Genomic DNA, 9,157 nt, shown 5'->3' on the forward strand with positions numbered 1-9,157 from the left:
GGTACTTCTTTTCTGGGAAACATACTCTTTGCTACTTTAACAGAACGTGTATGTGTATGTATGTGTAGGTATTTACAAAGAGGCATTTTGTAAAACATTAGTTAAAACGTTGACTGTCTCTCACTTAGAGGTGAGAGATTCCGAGGGAAGGAATGGATTGCACATTCCCAGCGAGTGAAAGCGAGAGAACACCCTGCTCCCGCGCGTTCCCTCCCTCGATGCCTGTGCTAGTTCTCAGGCGGCCCCAAGCTGCTTTTCACATCCCCCCTGCCCTTCAGGCTGGCTGGCAGGGCTGCCTGTTAGCGCTCCCTCACCGCCTTTCAGGCTGAGCACGCCTGTCAACAAGACAAACAGGAGGGCTCTGCTAACCTTAGTATCCTCAGCAGAGACAGGGAAGGAGCACTCGCGTCACCAGCTCTGCTGGCAGGCATCACAGGGCAGCAGGTCTGGGCAGAGGTTTTGTGTCGAGCCCTCCCTGGGGACATGTTGAATCCAAAGGTTTCCTTTTGGGTGTCAAAGGGCGATTGTTTTGAAAAGGAGTGCTGAGGATGGTTTTGGAATCATTTAAGATCAACAAAGAGTAGCTTCTGAGTACGTGTTAGGCCTGCAGTTCCACTGCACTTGGCAATAGCCGCTGTTAAGGACTCCTTTTCCTGGCCAGAAGCAGAGCTTGTGGGCAGACAAAAACCAACAGAAAATCCAGGACCAACAGAAAATTCTTAAATCCCTTGCTAAGGGATTATCAAAAGCTGATTTCCTTTTAGTGCTTCTGGGTCTGAAGCTGAATTTCAGCAAGCAAAAGCATCTGCAACAACTCTTAAGCTGTGTGTCCTTTTAATGCTGCAAAACATAAATAATGCTACTTGCATGCATCTCAGTTAAATGTACCGTGGGTAGCTTCTTCAACCAGTCTGGAGCTTAAAGTTCAGCTTCAAAATGCTGGCTGGTGGGCTTTTTTCTAAACATAGCTTCAGTCCACTTGGAAGAAAATTGGATTGGTTAAACAAGTCTTTATGTAAGGTACAAAGAGAGCCTAATTGTAGCCTAACGTGCGTGTCAAATAATCATTACCTGTTAAACAGACTGACAACCTGGCTGAAGACAATGCTACCGAAGAGGATAAGGTACAGGCTATGATGATACAGTCTTGCTGTGAATACAACCCAGTCAAGTGAGTGTCAGGTATGTTCTTTGAAGGTTATGGGAACATTGTAGAGATGTTTGTTTTAAGAGGAAAGATACATGCATACGTTTTCCTTTTTTTTTTCTTTTTCAAAAAACTTCTAGTTACATGAAAGACCCCTGGGATCCACCTCCACCATCGAACATTTGCTTGCGTTGTGGAAAACCTGGCCACGATAGAAAGAACTGCCCAACAAAATGGGTAAGGTTGTGGGGCGCTTCTGGTGTTACTGAACCTTTTAGGGTTTTTACCTTGGCATTTACGTGACAAAGACATGAACGCTCCTAGTAAGAATTGTTTCTCTTGGGGTGAAATACAGAGGTTACATGGCAATGTTGCAAAGCCCTTCCATATCCAAGGGAAGCCTGGAATTCTGAATGTGAAATTTTCTTTTCTCTAGGTCACAGACATTAAAGATGTCCATAGATCTTTCTCAGTGAACTTTCACACCTATTTTTGTCTGTTTCAGTAGGACTGGAAATTTTTCTCCTTCTAACTCTGTTCAATGACCATTCAAAGTTTTTAGTATTTCCTATAAAAACAAGATGTTTCTGTTGACCCCCTCTATTGAATATCTGTGAGTTTTAACTACCAGAAGCCTCTGGCTGAGTATTCATGCCGTTTAACATCAGCCACTGAATGTATATGCAAGAGGTATGAATTCAGCTTTCATAGATGGATTATTAAAGAATTTCCACAAGCTGAATGGGTTTCTCTAGGTTTGCTTTTAATCACAATACAGAGTTGGGCATCACCTCAGTGAGTGGCAACTTGAAATTTTTCATTTTGCATCTTACATAGATTTCTTAAAGCAATTACATAATCCCTGAAGTCCAGTCCACTTAAAGTTTCATCATCTTTTCGATTGTTCTGTTCTTCTTGGTCAGCCGGAAAGTACTTTGAATTCTCATCCATCAGCTGATCCTCGTCATTCAATCCAGTTGTTGACGGTGTAGGTCATGCTGTTGTCTTCTTGACTCAAAATCATAAAAGTCATTTATATCTAATCATAATCATCTGACAGGCTTATTTGATTATTACTTACTGTTTAACATACCCATTTATTTTTATCTACTGATTAACTCAGTTGAAGGCTAAATCAATCACAGAAAGAATTGTACAACGGACGTGGTTATATTGTTATTGCTGCACCTGTGTTTTCACTGCTGCTAACAACTAATCTTGCTAGTTTAACCTAGACAATACTGCTATTAATCTACGATTATCCTTGAACATAGATGGTGAATATAAGTTTCCCCAGGGACTTGTGGATATTTCTCGAGCTAGCTCGACAGCATCAGTGAGCAAAAACTGACCTTGGGAGAGAGACACAGTTATGCTTGTTGGAAGGAAGTCATGGGAGCAAGAAGAGAAACTTTAAGATATGGAGTTGTCTGCAGAGCTCGTGGCCTTGTAGGTAAAGGCAGTTGTGAAGTTGCTGTGTCTGCAACAGAAAAAAGAGCTACAGTGGAAAATTACTGAGCACAATCACAGGCTGATACGTCAGCCTGCTGTAAAGGTAAAAAGGCTTGCTTGATTTTAGTAAAGTGTCTTTGATTGTCTTCGAGTCTTCAATCTGCTCTCAGAGTCCGTGCATCAATAAGCCACAGGGACTGATTCAGAGCCCTGAATGAAGCTCTCACTCTGCAAAGCGTTTTGGAGGGGCAGCGGGTTTGTGTCTCTGCTCCGAACAGATGGTGAGCAAAGGGCTGTTTCACCCTGAAGGGTCCTGAAGTTAAGCCAAAGAATGTTGACTGAGTCCAAAACACTGCTCAAAGCTCTGGTAGGTCCTGGCTATATTCACTGAGGAAAGTAGATATTTCAGTCGAGCAGCCCTTATGCTAGGTAAAAGGGGAGGATTAAAGGCTTTCAGTGCTTAAAATAATCACTGCAATGTCATATTAAGTGTGGGTCTTAAGATGAGAGATGTCTGCATTTCCATTCTTAACAGGACAAAAATGTTGAGTCTCTTCCCAGGATTAAAAGAAGCACAGGAATTCCAACAAGTTTCATGATGGAGGTGGAAGATCCCAACACAAAGGGTGCCATGCTGACAAAGGCTAGGAAAAATGCAATACCAACTATTAATGTGTAAGTGTGGAATTCATTGGCCTGACCAAAAAGTGAATGAGATAAACCATGTAAAAATGTCTGAGTGGCAACGTAGCCAAGGTGGCCAGCCTCTGCCATTACGAGGGAGGAAACATTATCATCGTATCTTAACATTAAGACCTGCAATACTTTACAATATTAAAATAGGGTGGTCTTAATGTTCATGCCCCTGGAAGCTGGCTGACCTTGGGATATGCTAAGAACCTGTATTTCTGCAAGGCATTTCAGTAGCGTTTACAGTTGGCATCATTCTCTTTGAAAACTCGTTTTGCTTCTGGTTTACGTTTCAAAGGCTTCTTGCAAAATTTAATAAATAGCCGTTGGACTGAGATTTCCTCCCCCTCTAACTTTTAGTGAAGTTTTCCTGTAGCTATAAACTAAGAAATTCCTACTGTGTGCTCTCAAGAGTGGCTGTTGGAAAATGCACTCGGTAGCACTTCCCTTTTTCTATCGTGGATCTCCTCTTGTAGAAGCTGTAGCACAGACTTCTTTAATTTACAAAATGAAATTACCTGGGGACGAACTTTACCCTGATCCAGCAATTTACATTTACCCTCTGGCAAAGGAGCGGGTGGATTCCTTTCCTCTGCTCTCTAGCTGCAGAGCAATCATTTTTCCAGTCTGAGATTGCTTTGTAGTTGATCCAATGGATAGGAGAGCTCTGCAGAAGGAAAACTGTTCCTCCCTCCTTCTTTTGATATTGTGGCTCTAGGAAAGTCATTTAACCTAAATGCCTACATTGTAGAAGGCCAATGTGGCGTGAGAAGGCTTCCATCTATCACCTTAGTTTGATAAAACCCAAAGCTTGTAAGAGTTTTCCTTTACCCATCTTTCAATTTTGTCTTTTTCCTCCCCCCCCCCTCTCCTCCAGGGAAGCTTATGCTAGAGGGAAGAAGGAAAGCCTCCCTTTTTACCAGAGGAGCCTTCCTCCTCCTCCTCCTCAGACGATCCCATTCCAGAGGAGTTGTTATGTCCCATTTGTAAAGATGCGATGACGGATGCAGCAGTTATTCCCTGCTGTTTCTGTAATGGTATGCAGCCCGTGGCTCAGCACCTCCACATCACCTACAAAAAGGCAACACCCTGACACCAGGAGGGCCAGTTTTCCCTGCGGAGGGCGAGGAGCGGGGCGTCGTGCACCGAGAGCAGGGGCAGCTCCGGAGCACAGCTCGGCAGAGCCAGGAACTGGCAGCCTGTGCTCGCCCCCAGGGCCACGGAGCTGCCTGTCCTGTTGAGAATGTTACGCAGAGGTTTCTGTAATTGTATATTTACAGAAAAAAAAACCCAACCCAAAAAAAGGAAATAGAAAGCTTTACTTTTTCTGGCTGTGTCCTTGGGTGTGATTGTAGAGTGGTCTGTGCATCCCTCTGCTCTGGCAGGGGTTAGAGAGGGGCAGTTTGGTGCCTGTTCATTAGTAGGCATTGGGTTGCAATCCAAGCTCCTGGACCCTTCTCCGCCACCTGAATAACGCTGCAAGAAGCAGCAGGGTCAGGAATGGATTTGCATGGCAGGGACATACCCTGAAAACTGCAGCTCCTGCCTAATGAAACTCGGCTCAAATGTTTGGAGGGAGCACCTACAGCTTGCTCTGGGACCGGGAGACCTGTCACAGGACCCAGTTCTGATGGTGCCGTCCAGCTGACTTGAGAGGACTTGGGGCCGTCCTGAAAGTCAGGACCAGACCTTGCCTAGCTTCAGTGCAGAGCAACACGAGAGTTTGGGTGAGAACTGTGAGCCAACAGACAGAAGAGAAACTGCCAACAGTGGGATTGATCTCGGCAGCTCTTTTTTTTCTAGCATGGGAGTGATGATGCAGCCTCTGACCTTTGTGAAATGTGTCCTGGAGTCCCTCACCAGTGAGGGAGGCAAAGGTCTAGCACTGCCTTTGGCCCACGGCAGAGGTAGGGGAGAGTTCTGGACGTGTCTCTCCATCAATTGTCTCCAAAGGCTTTCTGTGGTGGGTGTGTGGCTCTAGGGAAGGCCTGGGCCGTGATATTTCTTTCTCACAAACTTTCTGATGCCAACCATCTGGACAACGCATCTCTCTGGTGAGAAGGGGCTGAAAGAGATGGGACTCTTCAGCCTGCAGAAGAGAAGGCCCAGGGCACCTTCTCCATATAGGTCACTATCTGAAGGCAGGGTGCAAAGAAGCTGGAGCCTGGCTCTTTCCAGTGGTGCCCAGCATCCATGCGGCTCAGGGTGGCCCTCCTTCAACAGGGGCTGGCACCAGGTGGCCCCCGGAGGGCTCTGCCAGCCCCAACCGCTGCACCAGCGTGTGATGCTGGCACAACTACCAGCGGCAGCAGGGACCGCCTGAAAGGGGCCTGAGCAGACACGGAGGTGTGAAGCAACGCTGCCGGAGGGGCTTTGCATCACAGGGTCTGTCTCTGAGGCTGGGCGAGCGCCTGGGTGCGCCTGCAGGTGCACCCCTGAGACCACTGTGATGTCACCAGAGGGTCACAGTCACCCCTTGACTTCACTTGGGCTGCACAGCAACACTGCCAGCATCAGGTACTGCCAGCGTCAGAGTGTCCTGTGGGCAGCACCCAAGCCATCGAGTCCTGCCACAGCACGCCAGACGTTGAGAGCTGCCAGCAGCTGCGGAGCCAGAGTCCTGCCCGTGGAACCCGAGCCTTCACGACCCACCAGCAGCACCCGAGCCTTCGAGTCCTGCCGGCGGCACCCATCCAGCCCTGCCAGTGGCAGGTGAGATAGCAAGTGCCGCCAGCAGCTGACAGGGCACCAACTTCCAGCACCAGCGATGGAGGCGTCCAGGCATGAGCCAGCAGCACTGGGAGCCGCCGGGATCTCCCGGCGGGAGGACACCTGCCCCATCTGCTTGGGTCCCCTTGAGGGCCCCGCTGCTGTGGATCCGTGCTGGCATGCATTCTGCCACGCTTGCATCCAGCACTGGGCTGACACCACCGTCGCTGCCACCTGCCCCATCTGCCGGGGGCGCATCGTGGCCATCCGCCGCCTGCAGGGACAGGTGGACCACAATGGGGCAGCCCGCCATCATCACGGCCGTCTCCATCCTCAAGTAGAGCTGTGGCGGTGGCAGGGGTGGCGGCAGCGGTGGCAGCAGCGGGGCCCCGGAGGTCCCCGGCGCCGGAGGCTCTCTGACGACCGTGGGGAGCGCAGGCCCCCCGTGCCCCGCCAGCGCGTCCGCAGCATGTCCAGCCCGCAGGACAGAGACCGCAGCCCCCTCCGCCGCTTGCCGGACATCAGCGAAGGTCTGCAGTGGCTGCGCAGGTTGTTGGAGGATGAGCCGGGCTCAGGGGACCATGCGCGCCGCCTCCCCTTGCCCCGCTACCGAGTGAGGCGGCCGGGCCCTCCAGGCCCCCCCTGAAATAAAAACACTGGGGATGCTGAGAGGGGCCACACCTGGTTTCTTCTGTGTCTGGTTGCTCTTTGCTGCACAAGTCGGGGAGTGAGAGGGGTATGGCCCTGGGAACTGGGGAAGAGGCTGGCATGTGGCTCAAGAACTGGGAGGGAGGGAGGAATGTGGGTGTCGGAACTGGGGGAGAGGGGCCACTGCTGGCTTCTTCTCTGCTGCTTTGCTCATCGCTGCGGGGATGGGAGGCATCCCCAGAAGGGGAAGGGGGAGTGCCCTGGGACTCTTGCCAGCAGATCCCCAAAGGGGCCAGTGCCTGCTGTCCTGAAGGCCAGGGCGAGGCAAGCAGCTGAGATGGGGTTTTCAGGGAGACCCTCCTCTCCTCTCCTGCCCCCACACCCCTGTGCTGCTGAGGGCTGGGGGAGGCTCTCCGGCTGGGGGAGATTTAACCCTAAGTCTTAACCAAATAACCTAATCCTAAGACTCAACCCTAAGACTCAACCTTAAGACTCAGCCTTAAGACTTAACCCTAGGACTTAACCTTAAGACTTAACCCTAAGGATGAGCCTAGAGACTTAACTCTAAGACTCATCCTTAAGACTTAACCCTAAGACTCAACCTTAAGAATTAACATGAAGACTTAACCCTAAGACTCAACCTTTAGACTTAACATTAAGACTTACCCTTAAGACTTATCCCTGATACTTAACCATAAGTCTTAACCTAAAGACCTAACCCTAAGACTTAACCTTAAGAATTAACCTTAAGACTTAACCCTAAGACTTAACCTTAAGAATTAACCTTAAGACTCAACCTTTAGACTTAACATTAAGACTTATCCCTGAGACTTAACCATAAGTCTTAACCTAAAGATCTAACCCTAAGACTTAACCTTAAGAATTAACCTTAAGACTGAACCCTAAGACTTAACCTTAAGACTTAAGACCAGCAGGCCAGGGATGGTTTGCATGGTTTCCATATGTTATTCTCAGGACTCTGTCTTTGCTGCTCGAAAGCCTCAAGTGCCCTCTTTAGCTCACCGGTGCAGCAGCCATGGCAATTTCAATAGACCCGCAGTGAGACACCCTGGCTAATGGGGCAACCAACTGGAAATCCTTCAGCTGCTTCTGCAGTAGGCAAAGGGAAATTAACTGAGTCATCCATGCAAAGCCCTTTCTTTTTGTTGAGTTGGCTATGAAATGTAGCATTTTTACCACTGCTGGAACACTTCCAACAAGTCACAGTAGGATTTTGGACTACAGACATATCTGTGCTTCCCCAAAGGTACCTGGACAGTGGGCAAGTGGGACGTACAGGTGCAAGCCAAGGGATGGGCAGAGGGGAACGGGAGAGGAGGAGGGACAGCTGGAGAAGCACAATAGCAGAGCACTGCTCCAAAAATGATCAGCAGAGGAAGAATAATGGTTGCTGTTATTATTTAACATCATTACATCCCAACAGTTGAGGTCCACAGCATCCATAAAGTGTCACAAGAAGCTTCCTCCTAGTAATATTTTTCTCCAAAAGGAAATTGACTTCATCTGGAGCAAAATGCACAAACCAAACCACGGCGTTGTCCACAAACAGCCAATAAGAGTGACTGCACCTCAGCACTTCAAAGAGAGGGAAAAAAAGGCTGTAAGAATTATAACAAAAAGAATAAACATATCTTGTCCTAGTGAGCAAGAGAACTAGCTCCTCAGATACACTAACAAATCAATGTATGTGCACAAAGCAGGATGTGTCTGAAATGAGGAGAGATTCCACTGCAGTTTGGAAACTGAGATGGTTTCTTACACACACACACACACACACACACACACACACACACACATGACTTCCACACACAGTCTTGGTCAGGATACTATAAACAGGGTTTTACTTTCTCACGAAAAATACCACCGGACTCTTCATTGATGAAGAGGAAGATGACAGGTCTGTTATCTCTGCCGGAAGATAGCACTTCCTACAGCCTACAATTTCTCCTGGCACTAGGACGTGACATCGGGTTCAGCAAGAGAAAGTGCCAAATCTTGAATCATTAGACCTGCTCAAAAGAGAAATAACAAAAGCTTTAAAATCAGGCCAGTACTAAATCCTCCTTCCTATGCAGAATTGGGGTGTGCACTTCCAGCCCCCACACAGAAACAGAGGGGTTTCTTAAAAAGCCACTGTCTGTCTAAACCTGCACACAGCATTGATGTGTATCTATCTCACATTCACACATTCACTTCTCTCCCACTGAGATCATTTATTATCACGGGAGCACTTTCCCATAAGCATGTGGACACGTGACCAGAACTGCACTTGGCACGCTGATGCATTAAAACAATTGGGGATTTTTTTTTCCACTTTCACTCTAAGTGCCATCTTGCGATACCAAAACTTGTGCTACAGACCTCCCCCTGCAGCAAGGGGAACATGAAAAGAAGGGCCGAGCCCCATGTGCCCATCTAATACCCCTGCAGCTTCTCCCAAAGGAGCTGCCTTGCCATGGTTCTTTGCCAGATTCCAAACTGGGGACCTGT

This window comes from Falco naumanni, unplaced genomic scaffold (assembly GCF_017639655.2).
Source record: "Falco naumanni isolate bFalNau1 unplaced genomic scaffold, bFalNau1.pat scaffold_52_arrow_pat_ctg1, whole genome shotgun sequence".
Lineage (NCBI taxonomy): Eukaryota > Metazoa > Chordata > Aves > Falconiformes > Falconidae > Falco > Falco naumanni.